Source organism: Heterocephalus glaber, unplaced genomic scaffold (assembly GCF_053883595.1).
Source record: "Heterocephalus glaber isolate CG9 unplaced genomic scaffold, H.glaber_assembly_v1.0 deba00000937, whole genome shotgun sequence".
In the NCBI taxonomy this organism is placed as follows: Eukaryota; Metazoa; Chordata; class Mammalia; order Rodentia; family Bathyergidae; genus Heterocephalus; species Heterocephalus glaber.
The window spans coordinates 4,423,869-4,448,372 of record NW_028258173.1 but is presented as its reverse complement, the minus strand read 5'-3'; the positions used below and the strand labels follow the sequence as shown (position 1 = coordinate 4,448,372).

General features: G+C 50.5%; 1 pseudogene; it reads left to right on the top strand.

The window, feature by feature from the left end:
• Positions 1-15,343: 15,343 nt before the first annotated feature.
• On the top strand, positions 15,344-24,257 carry LOC110345070 (zinc finger CCCH domain-containing protein 15 pseudogene; annotated as a pseudogene).
• Positions 24,258-24,504: the final 247 nt, after the last annotated feature.

The following is a 24,504-nucleotide window of genomic DNA, read 5'->3' as shown; positions in this document are numbered from 1 at the left end:
GGAGGAGCCTATTAGGGCCGCAGTCCCCTTAGGGTGTGCGGCTCTTCGCAGCGCGGTGTGATGTCAGCCAGACGCCCTGGCTGGCAGCAGCCTTGGTCTGCGTGCACCTGTCATTAAGGTGGAAGGCGTGACATCGAAGCCGTTAGTCTGGCGGTTGCGTCGCGGAGATGTCTCGGTCACATGAGGGGGATGGAGGGCTCCACTGAGAAGGGGCACTCTGGGAGCCCGGAGTTGGTGGTCGGGGGTGCTTCCTTGTGGGAGAGAAATCACATGGCGGTGGAGGAGACTGCTGAGCACTGCTGTCTGGTGGGGGTCCTGGTCACAGGGTAGGACAGCGTTGGCACCAGGCTCACATCCCTCCCCGCAGAGAGTAACAGTGAGTGGGGGAAGGGCTGTCCTGTGAGTAAGACAGCTGGAAGGGGAAGTCAGGCAACGGACCTCACTCCCCAGCAAGCTCGGGGGCCTCCTGACTGCCCCTCCATTCCTCCTCCGTCAGCTTAGGGGGCCAGTGTCTGCTTCTGGGAGCTGCTTGAAGTGGAAAGGCAGGAGGGGCCCCGTTAGTAGCACTGAGAGGTTTGTACTGCCACAGGGGCCCGTGGGGCTGAGCCCTGCTGGTGCCCAGAGCCCCCTGTCCTGGGTGTCTCAGGGGTGCCCGTGACAGGAGGGCACCCGGGTGGGGAACCACTGACAGCTCGCTCCCCCCACACCCCTCTGAAAGTGGCTCTTTCTGTGCTGGAGATGAGCTGCTCCACCACATCCAGCCAGTTCCGTGCTGGGTTTAAAACAGGAGCTTCTTTGCCTGCACCGCTAGCCTCCCTCCGAGATGTACAGCGGAGATGTGGGCTCCCTTCCGCCGATTTTTTTTTTCCAGTACTGGAGAATGAACTCAGGCCCTTCACTCAGAGCTACACCCCCAGCCCTTATTTTATTTTGACATTCAAGGTCTCACTAAGTCACTAAATTGCCCAGGCTGGGCCCAGATCTGCCACCCTCCCTCCCCAGCCAAGCAGAATGCCTGGATTGCAGGAGGGGAAGAGAACAGATAGGGCACAGGCACTCCACCGCACCGGGGCCCCGTGCCCGGCTGATGTCTCGCTGTCACCCTGCAGGAACAGATTCTTGTCCCCATCTTACAGATATGAAGGAAACTGGGATTTGGAAAGTTCAAGCCCCTGCCCAGGGTTTCCAAAGGAAGGACCGAGTGTGTCGCTGGAGTCTGAACCTGGTGAGAGTTTGCCATTTCTCTGCTTCCAGCTGGAAGCCCTGCCTCAGACCCTGCATCTGTAACTCGTGCGTGACCCCTGCTCGGAGCCTGATGAGGGACACCCTTGACCACCCTGTTCCCCTTCTCACACGGTCCCACAGGCTGCTTCGTGCTCCTAAAGGGCACGCACATCTCAAACAGAGAGGGCTGGGCTGAGGCTTGGTGTGGGATGGAGAGCAGCTAATATTCCCATTAAATAAATACATTTTGCTAATTGGATTACTCAGACAGCATCATATACTACTGGGTTTCTAACATGGTGCTAATAAATTGTGTGAAGAACTTAATCATGTTAGCATCCCAAAAGCTTGTAAGAGATGAAATGAGAAAATCAGGCAAAGTTGACAAGCAGGACTTGTGGATTGGTCTCAGCCTCTGTGCCCCCTGCATTTCCCTTGCCTGGGCCTTTGAAACTGAAGCTGTTGTTGCTTGGAGTGAGGTTGGAGGGATGGGGTCTGCAACCAGAATGTGAGCATCACCGGCCCTTGCTCCAGCCCTGTACCCCATCTCCATGAGCTAAAGGTCCCCAAGGTGTAGGGGGAACCAGGGGGCTGTGGCTCCCTTAGGGTCCATGCAGACAGCCCCCAGCCCCTAAGTCACTTCCGACCCTTTCAGCAGACTCCTCTCTTCTGCTGGCTCCTGCCAAGCTATGCCTGCCCACCATTGCCCACCACAGCCCCTTCACAAATGGAGCCTCATGGGCTCAAGGTGGCAGATAGTCTGTGGAAGCAACTGTGGAATTCCAGGAAGAAGGGCAAAGGCTGAGCAGTGGCAGAGGGACAAATCTTCTCTTTGCCATCAGTCGCCTTCCAGGGGACTCCAGAGAGAAAGACAGCTTCCCCTTTGCTTTCTGATGTGGAAATCAGGGTGCCCAGTGACACTTGAGCAGTAAGGACCCCCTCTTGCCTTCATATCTGGGCTCCCAATTATCCCAGAGGGGATGAGGGGCTGTCACAGCCTGGGGCAGGCCACGCAAACAGACTGCAAACACACACACATTTGCAGGTGTGCGCGATCACACACACACACACACACACACACACACACACACACACACACACACACCCCTGCAGTCAGCCACAAAATGGCTCTTCTATGACCAGAACTAGGGTAAAATAGGGACCAGCTTCTGGGGCAGCCTCCGGAGGCATCAATGCAAATGTTTTTCTAACTCCCCAGGTTCAGGAGCAACAGTTTACAAAGTCCAATTAGCATAACAAAATCCAGCAGGGAAGAGAAGAAAGCTGATTTCTGGTAATTAGCAAGAACAATTATTGCAGTATCCAAAATTGCCAGCCCCCCAAAGATGCCAAGGACACACTTGAGCACATGGGGAGTCAATTTAGAGAAGTCAAAATTAAGCCACTAGGAGAGATCCATGCCCAGTGCACAAGATGCTTGTTTGCAAGCAAGAAGCACACACCTGCGGCTCTGCCACAGCCACACCCAGCCTCCTCCCTGCTCTCACACATCCATACTCACACGCCAGCTCATGCACCTTTATCAGTCATCCATTCATTGAGCAAATGTCAGCAAGGGTCAGCCTTGGATCAGGCCCTCTGTTTCATACAAGATGAGGCTCCCGCCCCCCAGAAGTTTTGTTTGACCCGTTCAGCGTGCATTCAGTGCTCCCCTTCTGTGAGCCTGTGCCAGTGAGGCTGAAAATGAAACAGCCCTCTCTTCACAAATGTAGTGTCCACACTGGTACTGGACACCTTCTGGGTGACGAAGCCCGTGCATGGCTCAAAGGATGCCCAGAGAGACAGGTTTCAGGGAAGGCTTCCTGAACCAGGAGACGCAGAGCTGGGTCTGTGGTTGAAAAGGAGTTGGACAGAGCAGGTAGACGTAGGTTAGAGGAATAAAAGAGTGTGACACAGGCACCACAAGGCAGCGGTGAGCAGAGCCAGTGCCTACCCACGTGCGAAAGATAACTAGGAAATACTCAGAGATTCTGTGAATAGGGGTCAGGAGTGTAGCTCAGTGGTAGAGCACTTGCCTAGCATGCAGAAGGCCCTGGGTTTGATCCCCAGCATTGCAAAGAAAGAAGAATTGTATGAACTCATTGTTAAACCTAGCCACTGGAAAAATTTATTCTATCTACTTACAACTAAATAAATTATACTCAAAAACAATAGTAATGCAAAGCTCTGCTGGTCACTTCCTAATGATCTTACTGTCCTTTGGTATTACCTATACTCTTGGAGTCATTTGTGCTTTTTGTGCCTGCATGGTGGAAGTGTTACATAATGGTGGCTGCAGTATATGTCTTTCAACTAGGTGGGTGACACTTTGTTGTTGATTTGAAGTTCACTGCTGCAGAGGTATTTACTTCTTGGAAATTAGAAAACAACAAAGTAAGGCTTGATTTATGTAGTTTTGTTGATTATCCAGACTTGAGAAAATGTTAATACAGTGGACCCTCAAGTTATGACTGGCCTGACATACGAACAAATTGGGTTACAACCAGAATTTTAGTTTTAACTTATGAAAAAAGTCTTGAGTTACGATCCGAATGCTGGGTGCTTGTGCTTCCAGATGGTCTCAGATAGAGATATAACCCTTAAAGCATTCTGGAAGGAACATTACAACATCCTTTCCTGTGTGGGGTTAATTGAGAAATCCCGGGCCAAGTTCTCTCTAAGGGCACTGAGATCTGCCTGGATACAGGAGAGAGATTTTGAAGGCTGTGTAGAGAAGCCTGAGCCTTCAGTTGATCAACTTGAGTTACAACCAGCCCTCGGAAATGAATTGAGTTCGTAAGTCAAGGGTCCACTGTAATGCAGATTCAACTTGAAAACAGGCTCACTGCCATTACATGGTGAGTATTACCCCAAAAATGTTGCATTGCAACCACAGATTGGCAACAGATGCAAGAGTCCAACAAAAATCAATGCAAGCATTCTGTGAGTCTCAGTTGGTTCCATGGGATTTACAATAAGGAATTCTGTGTATTTTATCAGTATTTGTAAATTTATGCTGCCCATCACTTATCTCAGTAAAATTTATAATGATATACAGGCATTTATTTTTTCAAGAAGCTGGCTATCAAACATTCGCCAGCACACTATGCCCAGAAGGCCACATATGGGATGAAGAAGACATAGCCCTTTGCTAGGACTGAAAGTACAGAGGAATCTGTCACTGGAGTTGGGATTTGGACACTGGTTATAAGCTGGAAAAGAGACAGGAAGCCACAATCCTGGAGCCAGGGAGCCCAGAGAGGAGGCTGCGAGAGCTGTCCCCGGGCCGTGTATGTGGTAGTGATAGGGCAGTGGGCACTGCAGTGAGCAGAGGAAGGGACGCTGCTGCTAGAAGCCCTGAGCTAACCCTCAGTGTTCTCTTGCAGCCTGGGCTTTGTGGCCTGCAGGGCAAAGGGCCTGAGCTCTGTACCCAGCGTGTGTGAAGCCACTCCCACAGGCCTCTGGCTGATTAGACTCAATCTGTGAGTGGCCAAAACAAAGACTGACCTTATTTTTCAGATGTCTCCCACGGCACCCAAAGCAGGGCGTTCCACAGCACAGGCTTCCACTCTGGGCAGGTAGATCAGTTGTCCGGTCTTCAGCTTTATGTATCCTCAAGGTCATGTTTGTGCTGACCCATCCTTCCTGGGCAAACAGAAGCCATTCTGAATTCCCCCAGAGGCTACCTATGTCCAAGGGCCAAGCTCCAGGCTGGGAGGCTGAGGCCTGAGATGTGTGCTCTTTCCCTCCTGTCCCCAGCTGATCCTGGAGACCCCTCCCGAGCCTTCCAGAGGAAATCAAAGCCAGCCAGAGCCGAACCAATGTTGAGAAGAAGTCTCTTATTCCTGGCAGCTTTTCACAGGCTGTGGGGCCTCATGCCCTCTGCCCCCACGCAGCACGAGGCCAGCAGCCAATTCACGGCATTGTCTGAAGCCCCGCATGGTGCCACAGCCGTGATCTTTCATCCCGGTTGGCAAAGGATCCTTGCCATCGGGCCCTCTGAAGTTCCGGAGACGAATGTCTGGTCTGCAGGGAACACGCTGTACAAGGTTGGGCTTGCAGCCCAAACATGTGCCCGAGAAATGTGGATAATGTTCTTATTGCGTGTGACCTTTTCGATATGTGGAACGCTGTCGGTAACAAAAGCTCCATTTTTTACGTGGCTTTCACACCGGAGTACCTGGCCTTGGATCACAATGTGTGTGAGTGACTGTGGGCAATGCCTGGGAAATCCTGGAGTCCTGCATTAGACTTGGGGCCGGTTGGTAGCTGGGAGTCTGCTTCATGATGATCGGCTGGCCGTGATCTTGATCCATCGTGGCTGCCGGCTCTTGCCTGGGACTCCAGGGAAGAAGCCATGTTCTCAGCAACCCTGGCAGCGATGTCAACCAGCTTCCTATTCTAAGGAGGAGGCTTTTCGTCCCCAGAGCTGATAAACAACTTGCTCCCGATCCTCCAGTGAGCCTGTGTCATTTAGCACGGACAAAACGCATCTGAGACACTGAGGGGCATTGCCCTCTCCTCCATGCCTGGTCTCATCCTGGGTATTGTTCACAGGGCTGGCTGAAGCTGGCCAACTCCCTCCTCCTGCCCCTGCCTCCTGCTGTTGCAAGCCTAATTGGAGGAACGGCAAGCCGTAGAATTCAGGACGTGCACTTCCACCAGGGCATTGTCACCTAGGAAGCACCTCACCATCTCAATTAGGCAGCCACCAGCACGGTGACTCTGCGGGCCTGGAAATGAGGCTGGTCAGACTGACAGGTGTGGATTTCAGAAGCTTGGCTCAAAATTAAATTATCTCCTGAATAATTTTTATATTGAATACATGTTGAAATGATAATATTTTGGATCTACTGGATTAAATTAAATGTATTATTAAATTTAACTTTGTCTGTTTTGTTTTTATCTTTTTGCAGTACTAAGATCAGATCCAGGGCATTGCACAGGCTAGGCAAGCACTCCATCGCAGAACTATAGCCTCAGCTTTTTTTTTTTTACTTTTATTTTTTATTTTGAGAGAAGGTCATGCTAAGTTGCCCAGGCTGGTCTTGAATTTATGATCCTCCTGCCTCAGCCTCCCAAGTAGCTAGGGTTACAGGTATGCACTACTGCACCCAGCTGCCTGTTCCTCTTTATTTATTTTGTGTGGCTACTAGAAAATTTCATGCTGCAGATGTGGCTTGCACTGTACTCTGAAGGAAGTGCAGCCAGAGGCCAAACACAGCTCACAGGCAAAGACACTGCCTGGGTGTGGGACATGCTGGTCCACCCTGGGCTAGAGCTACCCTGGGTCTATCCCATGTGCAAACAAACAGAGAGTAGGAGCAGGCTAGGGGTGAGGGTAGAAGAGTGCAAACACACGCTCCCTTGGTAAAGGGTCCTGAGCACACGGAGACTCCAACACTGGACATCACTCAGCCCTGGATGGGTATACACCAAACCTGGGTTTGATCCCTACTGCTACAAAAATAATCACCAGCATCATCATAACAATAGGACAGTTGCACAGATGCACAGAGGTGAGAAGGGCTTTCTAGGTCAGTGTTTCCCTGAGCAGAAGCGTGCAGGATTTACTGGGGAGGTGCAGGGCCAGGACAGTGGATTGTGCAGGTCAAGGTTAAGGTTAGGGAGTGGTAGGAGACTGGCTGGTGAGTACAGGGGGTGGGAGGTGACAGGAGGAGCCATCTGAATGCCACGCCCAGAGAGTGACCTTTCTCCTGTAGGCAGTGGGCCCTGCTGAAGGGCTGTGAACCCCAGCACTAACAGGTTGGATTTAGAGTCTCCATAAAGTACTCTGGCAGCCAGGGCAGGAAAGGTTTAACACCAAAGGGGCTGAGTTTGGGGCCTGAACTTGGACACTGATGTTAGGAACAGAAAATAGGCAAAGACCCCAAACCTATCTGAAAGATGTAATTGGCTTGGTTTGTTGTCAGAATCCAGGCCAGGGTGAAGAAGGAGTGGACGCTGCATGGCCCCCAAATGTCAGCTCTGGTCTCCAGGGAAAAGAAGGCCATATAGCCAGCCCCAGTGGCTCCTAGTGGTAGAGAAAACATTCACGATGACAATGGCACATCTCTGGGCCGGAGCAGCCTTCCACCAGCCAACAGCTTCCTGCTGACCTCTCCTCAGGTGCCGAAACTGCCCTGGGCACAGGGGTGACTGGAGGCTAGCCAAGATGGTGGGTCAAAGCCAGCTAACTAGCTTGATAGAGATGTGATAGTAATGATGATTGAATTGAAGCACCTCATTAGTTTCATGTGAGAGGTGGGGAAACACTAGACAGTATTCCCTGAAACTCATTGTTTGCCTGGCCCCAAGACATCCCCCATGAGGACGTCTGGTTGGGTCTAATTTAAGTATGTAAATTTAATGGTTCAGTAAGTAAAGTTGCCTTTATTGTTTGGAATGGTTTGTGCAATAATTCATGGGCTCGGCTGGTTCAGTTGATGGGTCCTTGTGATAGAGTAGTGATGGGTCCTTGTGATAGAGTAGGTGACAGCCCTTGCAGCGGGTATTTATACAAAGACCTCACAGAGAGTGTGCAGAAGGATTCCACCACACGGCCCAGAACACCATAGGCCCAGCCAGTGAGAGCAGACTGCTGATGCCATGTCCCCGGAGTGTCATCCTGACCCCAGAGAGCCTGGCTGGCCACAGATGCCCAGGGCCACTTCAGGCTTAGACCTTCTGGGGACCACGGGGCAGGAGTCCTTTATCCCATGGCTTTGAGGTGCATTACAGTACAACCTGACATACTCAAACTAAAGAACCAGAAGCACCATGACTGGGAAAATCCTAGGCACATTCCACCCCCTGCCCTGGCAGCCAGACACAACTCCATGCCACTCACTTTCTGACCCAGACCCGCATCCTGTCCCTCTCCCCAAACTCCAACCCTGCCCCAAGCTCTTGCCTGCTGGGGGCAGAGGGCAATGAGGACGCTCTTATCCAAGGAGGACAAGGCAATATGACCAACAAATGGGAGAGGCCAAGGGACAGGTCTTAACCAAGTCTGAGCAGAGACCACGACTGTGTCGGAAGCAGCTAGAGGACCAGGATGAGGCTCCACATGGGATCTCCAGTGCATTCCTGTCACTGTGGAAGATGCGAGAGTATCTGCCATGGGAAGACCAGGGTCTGGAGGGAGGGACTGGAGGTACTTCCTCCCTCTGTGGATTTCAGTGGTGGAAAGGCAGAGCAGGTCACAGCCGAAGCTGATCCTCAGGTTTCTCCCTGGGATAAGTGACGCGTGACACCAGCAGACAGTGGAAGAAGGCAAGCTCAGGACCTGCAGGCCCTTTATGCCATCGATTCAGTCCTTGATCGTTTGTACCCCCTTTGTCCTTTCTGCACCACCCCTGGTCCTCTCTGCCTCCTCTTCCTCCAGAAGGCCAGTGCTGAGACTTGGGTAGAGAAGAGGACCTTCAGATTGCTCTGCTCTGGTTGCTAATTTCTTGGGGTGGTATGGAACTGAGCCCTCATGGGAGGAAGCCAGCTTAGAGGCTCCCAGTCTAGTAGCCCTGTTAAAAATATCCCATCCGTAAAGGGCAGGGATGCCTGAATTCAAGTCCTAAGGATGCTGTGCTTGGCACACCACAGAGGGGCTGTGCCTCCTGGGAGAAGCCTGGGGCCAGTAGTGGGCACTGATACAGGGAGTCTCTGCAGCCCTCAGCTCCAGAGAACAGTCTGTGCACTGAGGGGTGAGGGGCAAGGACCCCACTGAACCCCTCCCCTCTGTCCAACTCTGTTTTACTGACACCAGCAGCTTCATCCCTCCTACCCTGTTGCCTGACAGAGTAGCTCTAAATAAGCACAGTGCCTCTCAATTTTCCATGGCAGACTATCCCCTTTGTGGATTATCTAAGGCCAGCTTCTGCTTCTAGGCCAGCATGATTGTGCCTGGGGCCCTCCACACCCCACCTAAACCGGATACTCGAAAGGGAGCCAATGTTGTCTGCTACTTGGCCTTGGAAAAATGCATTTTGGCTAGTGAAGCTGAACAAGGTAACACGGTGAAGGCCAGGCAACTAACAGCAGCAGCGGATTCAGGCTCCAAGGCGCACCGCCCCCCATGATGCTGTGAAAGGCCTCCTGCCCAGCAGCAATCCCAGCTGGGATCCCACAGTCCCCCAGTTCCCAGGCTAGGGGGATTTGCAACCCTCCTTCTGCTAACACCCTCTGTTCCCACCCCAGGGAGAGCCACCACAGCCTGCCAAGGGTTGCTGAGGATGTGGAGAAGTTGGAATCCACACACACTGCTGATGGGAATGTGAAATGGTACAGCCGACCAAATCATAAAATGGAAAACAGTTTGGTTCAGTGCTCCCTGAGAAAGTTCAACACTGAGCTGCCAAATGCCTCCAGCAATTGCACTCCTGGGAATATGCATGCCCCCCCACCCCGGCCAAAAAACAAAAGCAGGTATTCACACGCAACCGGCACACAGATGGGCTAGTAGCATCAGTCACGGTCGTTCAAGGTGGACTGCACCTTCCACTGAGGAGTGGATACATAAAATGCAGTACAGCCATATGGCAGAATAATGCTTTAGCCATTCAAATGAATAAAGTTGTGACACACGCTACAACCCGGATGAACCTTAAAACTGCGCTGTGCGAAAGAAGCCAGATGCAAAAGGCCATGCGACATATGATTCCCTGTACAGGACGTGCCCAGAAAAGGCACAAGCACAGATGGGAAGTGGACTGGGGTTGCCCAGGATTTTGGAGGGCAGGGGAGGAAGGAATTGTAGTCGCTTGATGGGGATGAAGATGTTTTGGAACTAGACAGGGACCATGGTTGCACATCATGAATACACGGAAGCAGTGCTTGAAAATGCTTCAAATGGTAACTATGTAATATGCATTTTGTCACAATAAAAACCCTCCCCCTCTATCCCAGAAGAGGGGAGAAGCAATACTGAGATTACAAACATTTACTGCCCATAATTCAAAGGGGACAGTTAAGATACATGAGAGTAATCAGGACTCTTTTTCATGTCCCAAATGGAGCCTGGGGACAAAACCAAACCAATAATAATAAAATAATAAGACCTAACAGCTGTGGGAATAAAATCCTCTCTTGGGCTCACATGTGGATAATCGAGAGTTAACTCTTAATAAAGTGGTAAAACGCAGGAGCAGTGGGAATAAAGATTACCTCCTCAGCCAACTGCCAGAGACCATATTCATAAAATAATGACTCCCCTTTCATGTCCCCCATTTTATTGTATAAGACGTAATTGTACCCAGGCAGTTACTGAACTTCCAGGGGAAGGTAATTGTCAATCAAGATGAAAAACGTCACAATGTGAGCATGTTCCAGCCTAACAAGAAGGTCCATATGGTCTGTAAGTGAGCGTGTGGAGCAGTGATTTACCACTGTCACTAGCCGAGTGACCTCCTCTGAGACATTAAGGACCGCATGGGTCCTGGGGGCGATCACCCTCAGCAGCCAGAGCCCCTGGGCCGAATTCCACTCTGAAAGGAGAGCTCCTGATCACAGGATGCCCACCATCATGAGGTCCTCAGCGAGTCCCTTTGGGCCAGGGAAAAGATTCAAGAAAGGGGTGGGCTCCCACCAGACAACACCAGCTGGAAAGGTGATCATGGAGAGAGAGGGCCCGGAAGGCCAAGAGAGGAACTGACTTCAGGTTTTCTCTTCTGCAGCTGCCTCAATCCTAAACCTTCATAACAAATAATAAAGTATGAGCCAAGTGTACCGGTGCATGCCTATAATCCCAGCGCTCTGGGAGGCTGAGGTAGGAGGATTGCAAAGTCAAGTCCAGTCCAAGTGATTTAGTAAGATCCTGTCTTACAAAATCCAAAAAAAAAAAGGGCTGGGGATGGAGCTCAGTGTGAAGGCTCTGGGTTCAATCCCTAGTACTGCAAAATGATAATAACTAACAAGAGGGAGAAGGAGAAGGAGAAGGCATAGTCATTAGACATCTGAACATTGGTTGCATCTGGTTTGTTGTTATTACATTGCTGATTTTTCTGTCTTATATTGAAAGGTTTGGTTTGTTGCTTTTATAAGAATACCTAAGTGAACATGTGTACTGAGGTGGTCATTTACTTTTGAGGTTGCCCTGGAAACCAGAATATAAGAGATGCCCTTGAACTTGGACACAGCCAAAGCTCTGTACCAGAAAGGCAGGGTCACTGCGGCCCCTTCAGCACCCTCCAGACAAAGGCCGCGTCATGGACTGGACCCTGCCCCCCAGCCCTTCCACCACGAAGTAGGAGATCAATCTTCAGGGCCCTCAAAGACAAGAATCAGAAGACCCTGGTTTAGAAAAGTCCTGGAGGCATGTCTGACTTGGGACTTTGCAGAGAGTCCTTGCATCTCCCCCTGGAAGCCAGCTCGATATCTGTGACTCTGCCTCCTGCCTGGATCCCTCACACCAGGACTTCAGCGTGGGCCGTGGAGGATGAACTGAACAGAAGCAGCTCTGGCTCCTCCCACTGTGGACACACTTACGTGCATGTACACGCACACACTCACGCACACACTCATGCTGCTGTTTTGATCTTAATAAGCTCCATGTGAGCAGCCCCCCCACCCCCGGCACACAGCAGGAGCGCAGCTGGTGGGAACATCAGCCCATCTCCCCTGTGTTCTCTTGGGGCAGCCGGTGTGTGTGGGGGTGCTGGGATTTCTTAAGGAAATCAGGAGATGGGAGGGCTTCATGAGTTTCTGGACAATAGGAGACTGCAGAGCCTTTGCACGCCTCCCCCGCTCTCAGAGCACCCTGCATGCCTCATGCATTGCCCTCCCGGACCTGGCCGCTTCTCCCCACCTCAGTGTCTGAGGCCTTTCTGCAAAGCCCCTTCTTTGTGTCCTCTCCTGCGTCCTTCCGAGAGAGCACTGTTTGGATTCATCTTCACGCTCCTTCTGGACCTCCTTCCCCACCACTTTAAAGGGCAATTCCTCTTTTTGGCGGCTGCATTGATCAATTGACAGAAAGCAGAGGAGGGGATGAATAGGGCGGGGGGAGGCAGAAGGTTCCAGAGTCTTGGGACAGCTAGAATTTGCTATCTTTTTCTTCCTAGAATCTCCCTCCTCAGCTCCCCAGACCCTGAGCTTCAAACCTGTACAGGCGTCTAGGACCTACAGCTCAAATCACCTCTAAAACAAGGTGGTCATCAGTGGGCAGGGAACAGCCACCTTGTTACCTTCCCACTAATCCTTTTTGACGTCCCCTTCCCTTCTGGGCCCTCCTCTCCTTCCAAAGCCCTCTGCTCTGGGGGGGAGCCCCTCATGCAAGGGGCCTGGCTCCGTGGGGACGAAGGCATCAGCTTGGGGTGGGCAGGATGCTGAGCCCCTACTAGCTCGCCCTCCTCTCCCTCCGCACCCCTCTTCCTGCTCTCCAGATCTGCTGTAACTGACATTTTCCATCTGACAGGTTCTGTTTCCCCTGCCTCCGGTTGCCAGGGCAACATGCAGAGAGGGCTGCAGCCAGGGAGCCAGTTAGCTGTCTTTTTAAGGTACCCTGGACATAAACAGCACTTTCCATAATACAAGCCCAGCACAGAGATTTAAAAAAAAAAAAAAACAATACCAAAGAGGAGGCTGAAGTGAAAGAAAAGTCGGGGGAAGGGACCCCCACTGGTTACTGGGAGAGCAAAGAAAGAGAAACCCAGAAAGCCTCGCTCCTGTGGACAAATCCAGCCAGCTCCCTGCAGGCTCTGCTTCCCTGGCGACCTGGCCCCCATCCTGCCTGCCTGCCCCTTGCCTTCTGCAGGACCACAGATCTCTGTGGCCAAACCTCAGCCTGGCAACTCGGCCGTTGGTCCCAGGGAGGTGCAGGGGGCCTCAGGGTTGAAGTCACCACCCTTGGGTGGGGAAGCCCCAGGGTCTAGAAGCCCCCGGGGACTAGCCTGCTATTTAGAGGCCTTGCAGGCCCTTCTTGGAGAAAGATTTTAGAGGTTCTTGTCTCTTGGGGGGCACTTGCATCCCAGACTAATGGGAGCAGAGGTGCTAGAGCTGGAGAGAAAACACCTGGTGTATGTGGCAGAGTCGAGGCGGCCTCTTTTTGCAGTAAACTTGGTGGGCTTGGGAAGACAGAGCTACCAGCCACACATCTGGGGGTCTTTTCGAAGCTTTGGGTTCCCAACCCTGACTGTAGTCATGCACAAGTGCACTCCACAAGCTCACTTTTGTGTGTAAACATCTGGGGTGTGCTTGGGGGGGTGTAAGTGGGCCTGGCCTTGGAGCATGAGAAGCAGGCCATGGTTATTTGGAAGCCCCCCCAAATAACACACCTTGTATTTCCCTCTGCCTCCAGGTCTCCTCTGGCCTCACCCCACCCCAGCCGACCAGGCAGCTTGGTCCTCTGCTGCCCACCTACCCATCTCTACCAGCTTTGCCCATGTCACCCCAGGCTTCTGCCCACCAGACTCCTGATCCTGCAGGCCCTGCTCCCTGTGTCAGTGATGCACCCACACACCCTCAGGCCCACATCATCATGAGTAAGTGGTTGCCATGGATACCATGCCCTTGTCACTTCTCTGGATAGCATTAAACACTAGTATCATTAAACATATTTGTGCCTTGTTTCTAGTGACTCATCATGCCTCCGAGTTTCAGGTCCATGTTTTCATCTCCCCCTGACCTTTGCCCACAGATGCCCCACTCCTCTGCCAAACTTGTAGACTCAGAACTGAATTTGTCCCAGGTCCAAAGCCCGTGCCCCTCCCTCTGCCACAGCACATAGACTTGTGTGCCCACTGGGCTCTACTGCCTGAGTGTTTCTGCCCACCATATCCCAGGCCCACCCCTCCTGCCCAGCCAGGCAGTCCTGCTCTCCCTGAGCTATTGCAGCTGCCTCCTGGGCAGTTCCGTCCTCACCAGCATCTCTGTCCTCAGGGCTGCTGTCAGCAAAGTGATCCTTCCTGCCACAGATCTGTCCCTGCCCTGGTGCCCTCTGGGAGCACCTGTCAGCTGGCCCAGCTTTCCAGCCCTTCCCACCTGCTCCTTGCTTTCTGATCAGATGGCCCCTGGGTCCCAAAGCACCTTGACCTTCCACAGTTCCATTCCCTCTAGCTGGAAGTTCCTGCCTTCTTACCCCTGCTCAGCCTGGCAAATGCCCCTTCATGAGCCCCTCTAAGCCTCTCCTGGCTGGATTGGTTGCCTCTCCATTCACACCCACCTCTTCTGCTCTCCACCCACCATGCGTGCAGCTGCAGGCTTATTGTCCCCATGGATCTGAGGACTCTGAGTGCTGACATCTAGCCTTGCATCCCTAGCACCCAGCATGGGTCTTTGGATATAGCAGGTGCTCCATGAGTGTTTTTCTTTGTCCTGTGGTGGGCCCTGGGAGGGGCAAAGACAGATCTCCCATAAAAATGAGAACCCTGCAGCCTACCACATCGCCTGAGCCTGCTGCATAGCAGGTGCACCTGGCCCCAAACAGGATGATGCCCCGCCTGAAGGCACTGTGTAGGGGCCCTGTTCTAAATGATTCCTTCAAAAATCCTTGTGGTAAAATGTTGGAAAAATTTAAAAGGAGTTAAAATGTGGACTCAACTTTCTATAAAGAAGAAAAGGTGTTATCCATAACCCTACAACCCGATAACCTTTTCTGGTATTTTTAAGAAGCAATACAGCACAGGATATGCCCTTAAATGCCCAGTTCACAGCACCAGTCAGCAAGTGCTGAGACAGGGCCCCCATTTGAGGTGAATGGGGGTTGTCTTTTTGAGACAGGGTCTCACTTTGTAGTTCAGGCTGGCCTTGAACTCACTGTGTAACCCAGATTGACCTCAAACATGTAGCATTCCTCCTGCCTCAGCCTCCTGAGTGCTAGGATCGCAAGCTGCACCACCACACCCAGCTTTGGGGATCGTCTCAGCTGCACTACCGAGGAGGCAGTGATAGAGCTGGGTAGTGAGTTAAACCAAGAGAGGGGAAGTCGGGGACAGCGGGCATGCTGGGTGGCTCACACCCTGATTTGGGGTAGAGAGCGGAAGGACATAAAGTGGGAGAGGGGAATAGCATTTGGAGACAGGGCAGGGAGGTCCTGAGTGTGACAGCCTCTGTGCCTGGGAGCACGGGCATGCTGTTTGAGAAAAGCTGATTTGCTCACGTTAGAGCAGACTGAGAGCAGGCGGCCCGGGCCATGAGAAGATGGAAGGGTGACGACAAGAAGGAAGGGAAGGGGCTGAATGGTGAGGATGGGCTGTGGGCCCAGGGGCTCATGGTTGAGTCTCAAAAACGTTAAAACGCTGTTGTGCTATTTTCACACTCATAAAAGTAAAAGGAACCATCAGGACAACTGCAACAGGACAGCGGTGAGGTGCTGAGGGGTCTGCACAAGGTGGGGGGCAGCATAGACATGCGAGTAGGGTGGGGACCAGGGAAAGATGGGCCAGCATGCCGAGGCCCTGGGTGCATGGCAGGGATGGAACAGCAGGATGGCCCGGGTCTGCATTCACCCTGCCTGGGCCTTCCCTCTGACCATGGTATGAACTGGATGGGTGGTGGCCTTCCTTGACCCGCCATCAGCTCCAGTCTCCTGTCCTCTCTGGGGATGCAGGTTACACCTGGCCAAGCCAGGGGCAATTGGTGATGGCTCCGGCAATGGTCAATGTTGGCAAGTACAGAGTGAGTTTTGAATTGGTGGCTTAGGAGCACCAAGGACATGCTCCACAGCCACAGCCATCCTTCCTAGGTGGCTGGTCCCAAAGCAAAGGCCAGCTGTAGGGTCTTGGACCAGCATTCCCCTGGCTCAGGCCACCAGGGACACTGCAGCATGAGGCTTGCTCCCTGGAGTGTGTGCTGGGCTTCAGGCTCTCCTCTGAGCACCCTGAGAGTACCAAGAAGCCAGCGGGAGAGAAACAGCTCAGAAGGGACAACAGCAGAGGCTTCAAGGTGCTCCCTCTCTGCAGGAACCTGACTCTCAGAAACCCCTTTCTGCTCTTCCCCGAAGCAAAGAAAGCTGACGTGTCATGAATGCCAAGTTCATCTCCAAAAGCTGGGGCCCATTCCAGAGTCCAGGTGGCCAACTCCCAGGGGTTGAGAATTATCATGCATCTTATTTGCATCACATGTTTTAATTTCCCAGAGTGCTTTCCCGGCTTTCACTTCATTTCATCCTCACTATAGCCCCGTGAGATCTGCAGGGAAGCCACATCTTTGCTCTTCCTTCATGTGTGCAATGCTTAGCCAAGTCACTAAACACATCGTTAAATGATTGTAGAGGGAAGCTAAGGCCCAGAAAGGTTAGATCAATTGTCCTAGGGCCAGGGGCAGAGGTCCGTCACTTCTAAGTAAGAACCCTGCTTGGACAATGCTGTCTTCTGGAAGTCATCCTTAAAAATACTGATGGTGAAGATGATGCTGGTGGAAATGATGGCTTGTACTGGATTCACATTTTATTAATTTACAATAGATAAAAAAGTCAAAACAGGGATCAAACACCAGCCTGAAAAGGATCTTGGATGCCAAAGTCAGAAGTTCTAATTTTTCTAAGACCAGAGATAACCTGGCATGTTTCCAGCAGGGTGTATGTGATGGGCTGAATAATGGCCCCCAAAAACACAGGTCTTCATCTTAATCTCCAGTAACTATGAATGTGACTTTACTTGGATAAAAGGTCTTTGCAGATATTGCAGATCTTGAGATCCTTGTGGATTACCCTGGTGGGCCCTAAATCCAATCATGCACTCATGTCCTTGTAGGACAGAAGCAGAGAGATTGTACAGACAGAAGCGGAGGAGGCCATGTGACCACAGAGGCAGAGACAGGAGCTATGCAGCCACAAGCCAAGGAACACAGAAGCCACCAGATACAGGAAGAAGCAAGGAAGGACCTCCTCTCCTATAGCCAAAAAGGGCACAGCCCTGCCAGATCTCAGACTTTGCAATGCCGGAACTGTAAGATAATCAACTTCTATTGTTTTAAGTTGCCAAAGTGATGCCAGCTTGTTATAGCAGCAGCAGGACTCTAATACAGTGAAAAGTATGAGATGCTGCAGGGTGGCCTTTAATTCACACCTGCCCCCACACACACACACAGGTGGACACCCCCACACCTTGGATGGGGGAGGAGCTGGCCTCTGGGCCTGGCCCAAGGTCACATGGTGAGTAAGTATAAAGGCAGGGCCACCGCCCAGTGTCCTTAACCCAACTCAGCTCCAGAAGGCTGGGTGGGCTAGATGGGCCCCAAGCAGCTGGGTCTCCACTTCCCAACCCCCAGTTATTCTCTGCATAGACTCTGCTTCTCAGGATCTGCAGGTATTGTCATCTGATTTCACCCATCAATCAAAGACTGAAAGGCTGGGGATTTAGCTCAGTGGCACCACACCTCTCTCACAAGCACAAGGTCCTAAGTTCAATCCCTGGTACCAAAAAAATAAACAAATAAAAATAAAAATAAAATAAAGACTGAAAAGAAACCTGTGCCTTCATTCAAAAAGAATCTACTTTTTAAAAATAGTTGGTGGGGGCAGGGCCGACAGCAGCTTCTGAGGGCTAGGAATAGTCTACTCTTTTCTGTCCGTACTATGGTGGTTGCCTCCTTTACAGCTCTGCTGAGGCCATGACTGAGACTGGGGGAGTCCAGGAAGCTTTGGGAGTTCCTTTTGTTCTCGGGATTCCACACCTTTGGAAGCCAAACCTAAATCTCTCTGGTCCTCAGTTTATTCACCTGCAAAATTGAATCATTTTATTGGTTTCTTCCCAGGGCTAGCATAAAGAATAAATCTAGTGAGATAAGTGTGCAATACATTCAGCAAGATGTCTGGGACTTGTGGAGCTCTCATGGACATGTCTCCATAACAACAATGATGGTGGTGGTCATGGTGATGATGGCGGTAGTGGTGATGATCACGGTGGGCAGGACTCCAAGGAGCCTGTTGGGGGCCTAGAGCTTCAGGAAGGAGGAGTCCACATTCTCTGACACTCCCAGGTAGAGCAGAATTGCTGTGATCACGAGGTGATGGCACCCACAATGTCCGGGGCTCCAGGACCATGCCAGGTGCCCCCTGGAGCGCAGTTTTCCTCTGCTGTCCAGAGAACTCCTTGGGGCACTTCCTCCCTTGGGCACTGTCTGTGGCACCACCAGGTTTCCTTCCCCTATCCTTTTCTGGAGCAAAGAGCCAGCTCCAGTCCTGTGGGTTAGATCCAAATTAATTGCCTTTGTGATGGTAATTGTGCAAGTATCCCCTTGGATTCTGTCAGGCAGCAGATTCCTGGGTGTTGCTAAAAATACAATCACATGACTCACACAGTCTCTGACTTCCACAAGGAAAGCACACAACTTGGCCTTTCTGCTCCTTGGAGCCTGGCCCGGGTGCCAACCCTCCCCGGAGCCTAGAATGAGTCTATGCCCAGCTAGCTGCAAGGGGTCAGAAAAGAACCTGGCCTCCAGTTCCAATTGCTGGCTGGTCACAGTCGTCAAGAAACCTTTCACATCATTTCTTCAAGGGCTTCTCTGCTTTGCTTTTGGGGTCATTAGCATGTGCAAGGTCAAGATCTCAGGGTTCTTTTTGTTTGTTTGGTTGTGGCTTTTTGTGGTACTGGGGATTGAACCCTCTATACTGAGCTACATCCCCAGGTGTGGCCGGGAACGGGCTCCATCAGTGTCTTCGTTGATTGACATGGATCAGCATTTTCACTGGGTTCATTCGCCCAGATTCAGAGATGGTCTGGCCGGGCAGGACCTTACTCTGCTGTCTAGATGTGGGGCCCATGTCCACCCTGTCTTCATCCCACATGTGGTCTCCAGCCCTCTCCCTCCTGGATGCCTCAGCCCTGAGTGGAGTACAGTGGCTGAGGACCAACATTGTGATTCCCTCCCACACCAAGCAGCTGAAGAAGGGGAAGTCCTCCAGGGAATGTTCTTAACAGCCAGGCCTTGTGATAAAGCAGGCCCTGGGCCCTGTTTCTGATCGTGTGTGTGTGTGTGTGTGTGTGTGTGTGTGTGTGTTACCGAGAATTGAACCCAGGCCTTTCATACTGAGCTACTTCCCCAGCCCTTTTTATTTTTTATTTTGAGACAAGGTCTCCAAGTCCCTTGTAGGTCTCCTGCCTCAGCCTCCCAGAGTGCTAGACTCGCAAGTGTATACCACCATACCCGGCTCTTATGACTTACTTTATACCAGGGCAGTTGCCTGGATCTCTCATCCTCCTCCTGGATGATGAGATAGCAGGTATAGACATTCGGGAAGCCAGAAGGAATGGAGATGGTTTGTGCTCAGGAACAGGATGCAGATGAGGCCTCCTCAGACCCCCAGGTAAATCTGTCTTGTGTTGGCTTCACATGCATGGAGGTGGCCAGCAGTAGCCACTGTCACCTTTCTCCGGAAGTGCCCCCTACCCAAAGGCTCAGCCTCATGCAAATCCTACCACCCAGCTGCATTCAGTGTGAGGGAGAATTTGGAGAGGGGTCTGCAGCTGGGTGGGCTGGACAGAATGCAGGGAAAATAATGTTGCCAGACCCAGTGGGATCCCCAGGGTGATTTTTCTCCATCCCATAAAAGTGTGCCCAGTACCTGCTGCATTTAAGATGCAACATTCAGGGTCATGTTGGGTAAGAAGAATCTGCCCCAGGGGCCTGGGAGGAGACACAAGACCTTGCGCCAGTAACCCCACTCCTGACCAGAGCAATGGCAGGAAGAAGTGGGGCAAGTGACATCAAGGAGTGAAGTCACATATCTTCAGAAATTATGACTGAAGCACAACGGGTCCTCAGGGTGAGCTTGCAAAAAAGTGACCTGGTCATTGACAAGGATGACGTGGGGACCAGACCCCAAGCTGAGCTGTCCGGTTTCCCTGTAGAGGAGTCTCATCAGGTCTAGTTAGAGTCAGTGTGCCCCTGGAGTATTGGAAGGGCTCAGCTACCTGGGACTGGACCGTCAGCATCAACATGGGACAGGGCCAGGCTTTGGGCAGGGAGCATCTATGCCCCAGAGAGCCCAAAGCCCACGGATGCCTCCCGAACTTTCTTTCCCTTGCTGCTGCACAACCTCAGAGGCTAAGGGATGAAAACATGGCAGCTTCCACCTCCCTCTCTCCCACATCTCTCCCTCTAGGGTAGTCTGCCTTGCTATGAGACTCTGATGAGCTGTGTGGAGAGGTCTACATGGGGAAGAGCAGAGCCCTCCAGCCTCCAGCCAGCATCCAGCTGTTGGCCACCTGAATGAGCGATCTGGGAAGCAGCCCAGCCAACCCCAGTGAAGCCTCTCAATGACCTGACAAAGCTTTGAGGGACAGCCCACCTTAGACTCTAGCCAGGTGCTTCCTATTTCCCTGAGTCTCCTGAGTCTCAGAAAGTATATGAGATAACAAATGGCTACCCCTGTTCAGATCCCCCAGGTTTGGGGAAAATCTGTCCCCAGTAGATAACAGATAGCAACACCAAAAGGTCTGCTTTGGGTGACACCCTGCAGTCTGATCCTTGCCTGACCCTCGAAGCAGGTGGAACACCTGGCTGACTTTCCTCCAGCACCTGCTGTGACTCCCCAGCCTGTCCTAGCTCTTTCTGCCCTGTCCTTCACCTCGCCACCTGTGATTTCCTATTTGGGTCATTCAGGATGCTTTCAAAGGGCTGTTTGTCATTTTCAGTTTTTAAACCACAAATGCCATTGTCACTTTTTAATTATACAGACCAGCTAGGGGCTAGAAACACTGAAGGGAGAGAGGGGAGGCCAGAAGCACAGATTACCCAAAGGGGAAAACGGTCCAAAGAACAGTTTGCTCCTGAACATGAAAATGGTGGTGGGGGACACATTCAGACCTGCTGGGGCTCCTTCTACCTCATCACTGTTAAATTCCTTGCACAGCCGGTGGGGAGGGAGCTTGCTGGGAGAAGATGTTGCAAACCAGAGGGTGGGTATAGCCTGGACCCGCCCCCTCTCTCTTCTCCCATTCAACATCCAGATACAGCCAGGATACAGCCAGGAAGGGGCCCCTCTGCATAAGAAGGACTCCTGGTCCCCAGGGATCTTGGTCCTGGCCTCTGGACCAACTGCCTCCTGGTCCCTCCAAATGCAGGGGTATGCTCAAAGGTGGGGTTCACCTGGAATCACGTTAATCAATGGGACAATCCGGTAGAGATCTGGTGGAGTGTGCTCCTTACCTCCAATGCTACCACATGTTCCTCACCTTTATGACTGCTTGGCACAGCCACATCCACCCACCTCTGGCCAGCCCTGGCAGCTGATTATCCTGCAGCAAAGTCCCAGTGTGTTCAGGGTAGGAGAGGGAAGAAAAAGGTCTATATAATTATGCCTCTGAGTCAGAGAGGGCAGCATCTTGGCAGAAGGTCGATTCTAAAGTGGGTACACTGCTTTGAACTTGGAAGTTAAGTGCAGCTTCCCCCCCACCCTCCACCCCTCAGTACTGAGGATTGAACCCAGGACCTTCACACTGAGCTACATTCCTGGCTCTTTTGTTATTTTTTATTTGATACAGCCTGGCTAAATTGCCCAGGCTAGGCTGGAACTTGTGATCCTCCTGTCTCAGCCTCCCAGAGGGTAAATGCAACATTTTAATTACAATGTCAGACAGTTGGGATTATATTTTTCTTTTATTGCCACCAGAACAGATTCATCTTCTTGCACCTCTGGGATGGACTGTCCCAAGAATGGAACCCAATTTGTCCATGTCTGCCTGTACCTATGTCCATAGTAGCCCCTTCCTAGACTGATTCTGGGCCTGCCATGCCCTTGGCTTTGCCCAGTAAAGGAAGAAACAAAAACAAAAGAAGACACACTGTGAGTTTCCATTTCCGGAATTTTTTTAAAGCCAAACAACTTTTGGTGGTGTAAATCAGAATGAAAAATCCAGGTGGCTGGATTTCCAGCTTTTCTCTAAGTAATGACTCTTTCTCTGTATGGTATCTTTATTTACATCTAATTTTTTCTAATTACAAAAATTTATTACATAATTATTCTTTAAAAATTTAGAAAAGGGTAAAGAATAAAAAGTTTTAAGAAGGTTATTATATATACAATGTATAGTTAACAGGAACACAAAATATCAATAAAATAAAGTACAAAATTCTTAATATGTATTGTGCATTTAAAATAAGCATCCACATTCTCACATCAGCTGTGTACTTGCTTACAAAACCTAAAGGATAGGTGGTGCCAAAGTCCCTCACGGCATCCATCTATCCTTAAGTCTGGCCTGTGCCACCTCTCTCCACAGTGCCCCCGAAGAAACGGGCTCAGGCCGGGGACAGCAAAAAGGAGGAGCAGAAAAAGAAGGAGAAGATTACTGAGGACAAAACCTTCAGTCTAAAGAATAAGAAAGGAGCAAAGCAACAGAAGTTTATCAAGGCCAGCACTCATGAAGTCAAATTTGGTCAACAAAATCCACGGCAGGTAGCACAAAGTGAAGCTGAAAAGGAGTTGAAGAAAGATGACAAGAAGAAAGAATTGCAGGAGCTAAATGAGCTGTTCAAACCTGTAGCTGCAGCTCAAAAAATAAGTAAAGGTGCAGATCCCAAGTCCGTGATGTGTGCCTTCTTCAAGCAAGGACAGTGCACTAAAGGAGATAAGTGCACCTTCTCTCATGACCTGACTTTGGAGAGGAAATGTGACAAACGGAGGCTTTACATTGATGCAAGAGGTGAAGAACTTGAAAAGGATACAGTGGATAATTGGGATGAGAAAAAGCTCGAAGAAGTAGCAAACAAGAAGCACCGTGAGGCGGAAAAGAAAAAACCAAAAACTCAGATAGTCTGCAAGTATTTTCTTGAAGCTATTGAAAATAACAAATATGGCTGGTTCTGGGTGTGCCCTGGAGGGGGTGATAATTGTACGTATCAACATGCACTTCCTCCTGGATTTGTGTTGAAAAAAGATAAAAAGAAAGAGGAGAAAGAAGATGAAATTTCATTAGAAGATCTCATTGAAAGAGAGCGTTCTGCCCTAGGACCAAATGTTACCAAAATCACTCTAGACTCTTTCCTCATGTGGAAGAAAAGGAAAAGACAAGAAAAGATCGATAAGCTTGAACAAGATATGGAAAGAGGGAAAGCTGACTTCAGAGCAGGGAAGGCACTCGTGATCAGTGGCCGAGAGGTGTTTGAATTCCGACCGGAACTGGTCAACGACGATGATGAGGAAGCAGACGACACGCGCTGTACTCAGGGCACGGGTGCTGACGAGGTTGAGGATTCGGTGAGCGTAAATGACATAGACTTGAGCCTGTACATCCCAAGAGATGTAGATGAGACGGGCATTACTCTAGCCAGTCTGGAAAGGTTCAGCACATATGCTTCGGATAGAGATGAAAACAAACTAAGTGAAGCTTCCGGAGGTCGGGCTGAAAGTGGTGAAGGAAGTGACTTGGAGGAGGACAACGAACTGGATGGACAGGAAAATGGAGCCATCGGAGCCGTTCCTGTTGATGAAAATCTTTTTACCGGGGAAGATCTGGATGAGTTAGAAGAAGAATTAAACACGCTCGATTTAGAAGGATGACACCAACCAAGTCAAGGCAAAGATGAAGTCAGCTCAGCATGAGTTGAAATTGACTACATTCATTTTGTTCACCTAGAATCAACAGAATGTTTGTTTCCCATGCTGATTCTGGAGGGTTTACTCTCCTCAAAAAAGGAATACTCTCCCTACATCTTCTCTCCTGACTTTGGCTACATCTCATAGTAAGTTCATCATAGTTCATGATAAAATGAAATATAAAAGTCATTGCAGAAAATGAGTGTTGTAACTGTCCACTCAAGTAGGGAGTGTAACTGCTTTTCTGGCCTTTGGTTTTCATTGGGCATGTGTTAGTATCAACAACATAAATTTACACTTAAGATACCCTTCATCTGATGCAGTTTTCAGTGAGTGATTTCCTGTCCTTTGTGTTTATATGGTTTAAAGACTGCCTAGAATGTGAGCACTGTACTTTATAAAGGAAACTGCTCGTACAGATTCAGTATCGTGTATCTGTGGACAATTCCACAGACATCTGAAATGGATTATGAACCCACCAGGATCAGCTACAGTGCCCTGTGTTTTCCTTATTCTTCTTTGCCAATAAAGTTGGAAATAAAGACCATCATACAATAAAAAAAAACCTAAAGGATAACATCAAGATAAATTCATATATGAACTACAATGAAAATACCAATAGAACTTTAAAACAAAAATAATCTTTGCTTCAATTACATATCCAAGGCAGTCTTCACACAAGACAACTGCATGTTCCATGCACACATCTCAGTTACTCTGACAGCACATATGCTTAGCTCTCCTTTCCTATGTGGCAGGCCATTCTTGTCACCTCTCTTCTCTTCCTGTTTTGTCAGGAGCTTCCTACTATA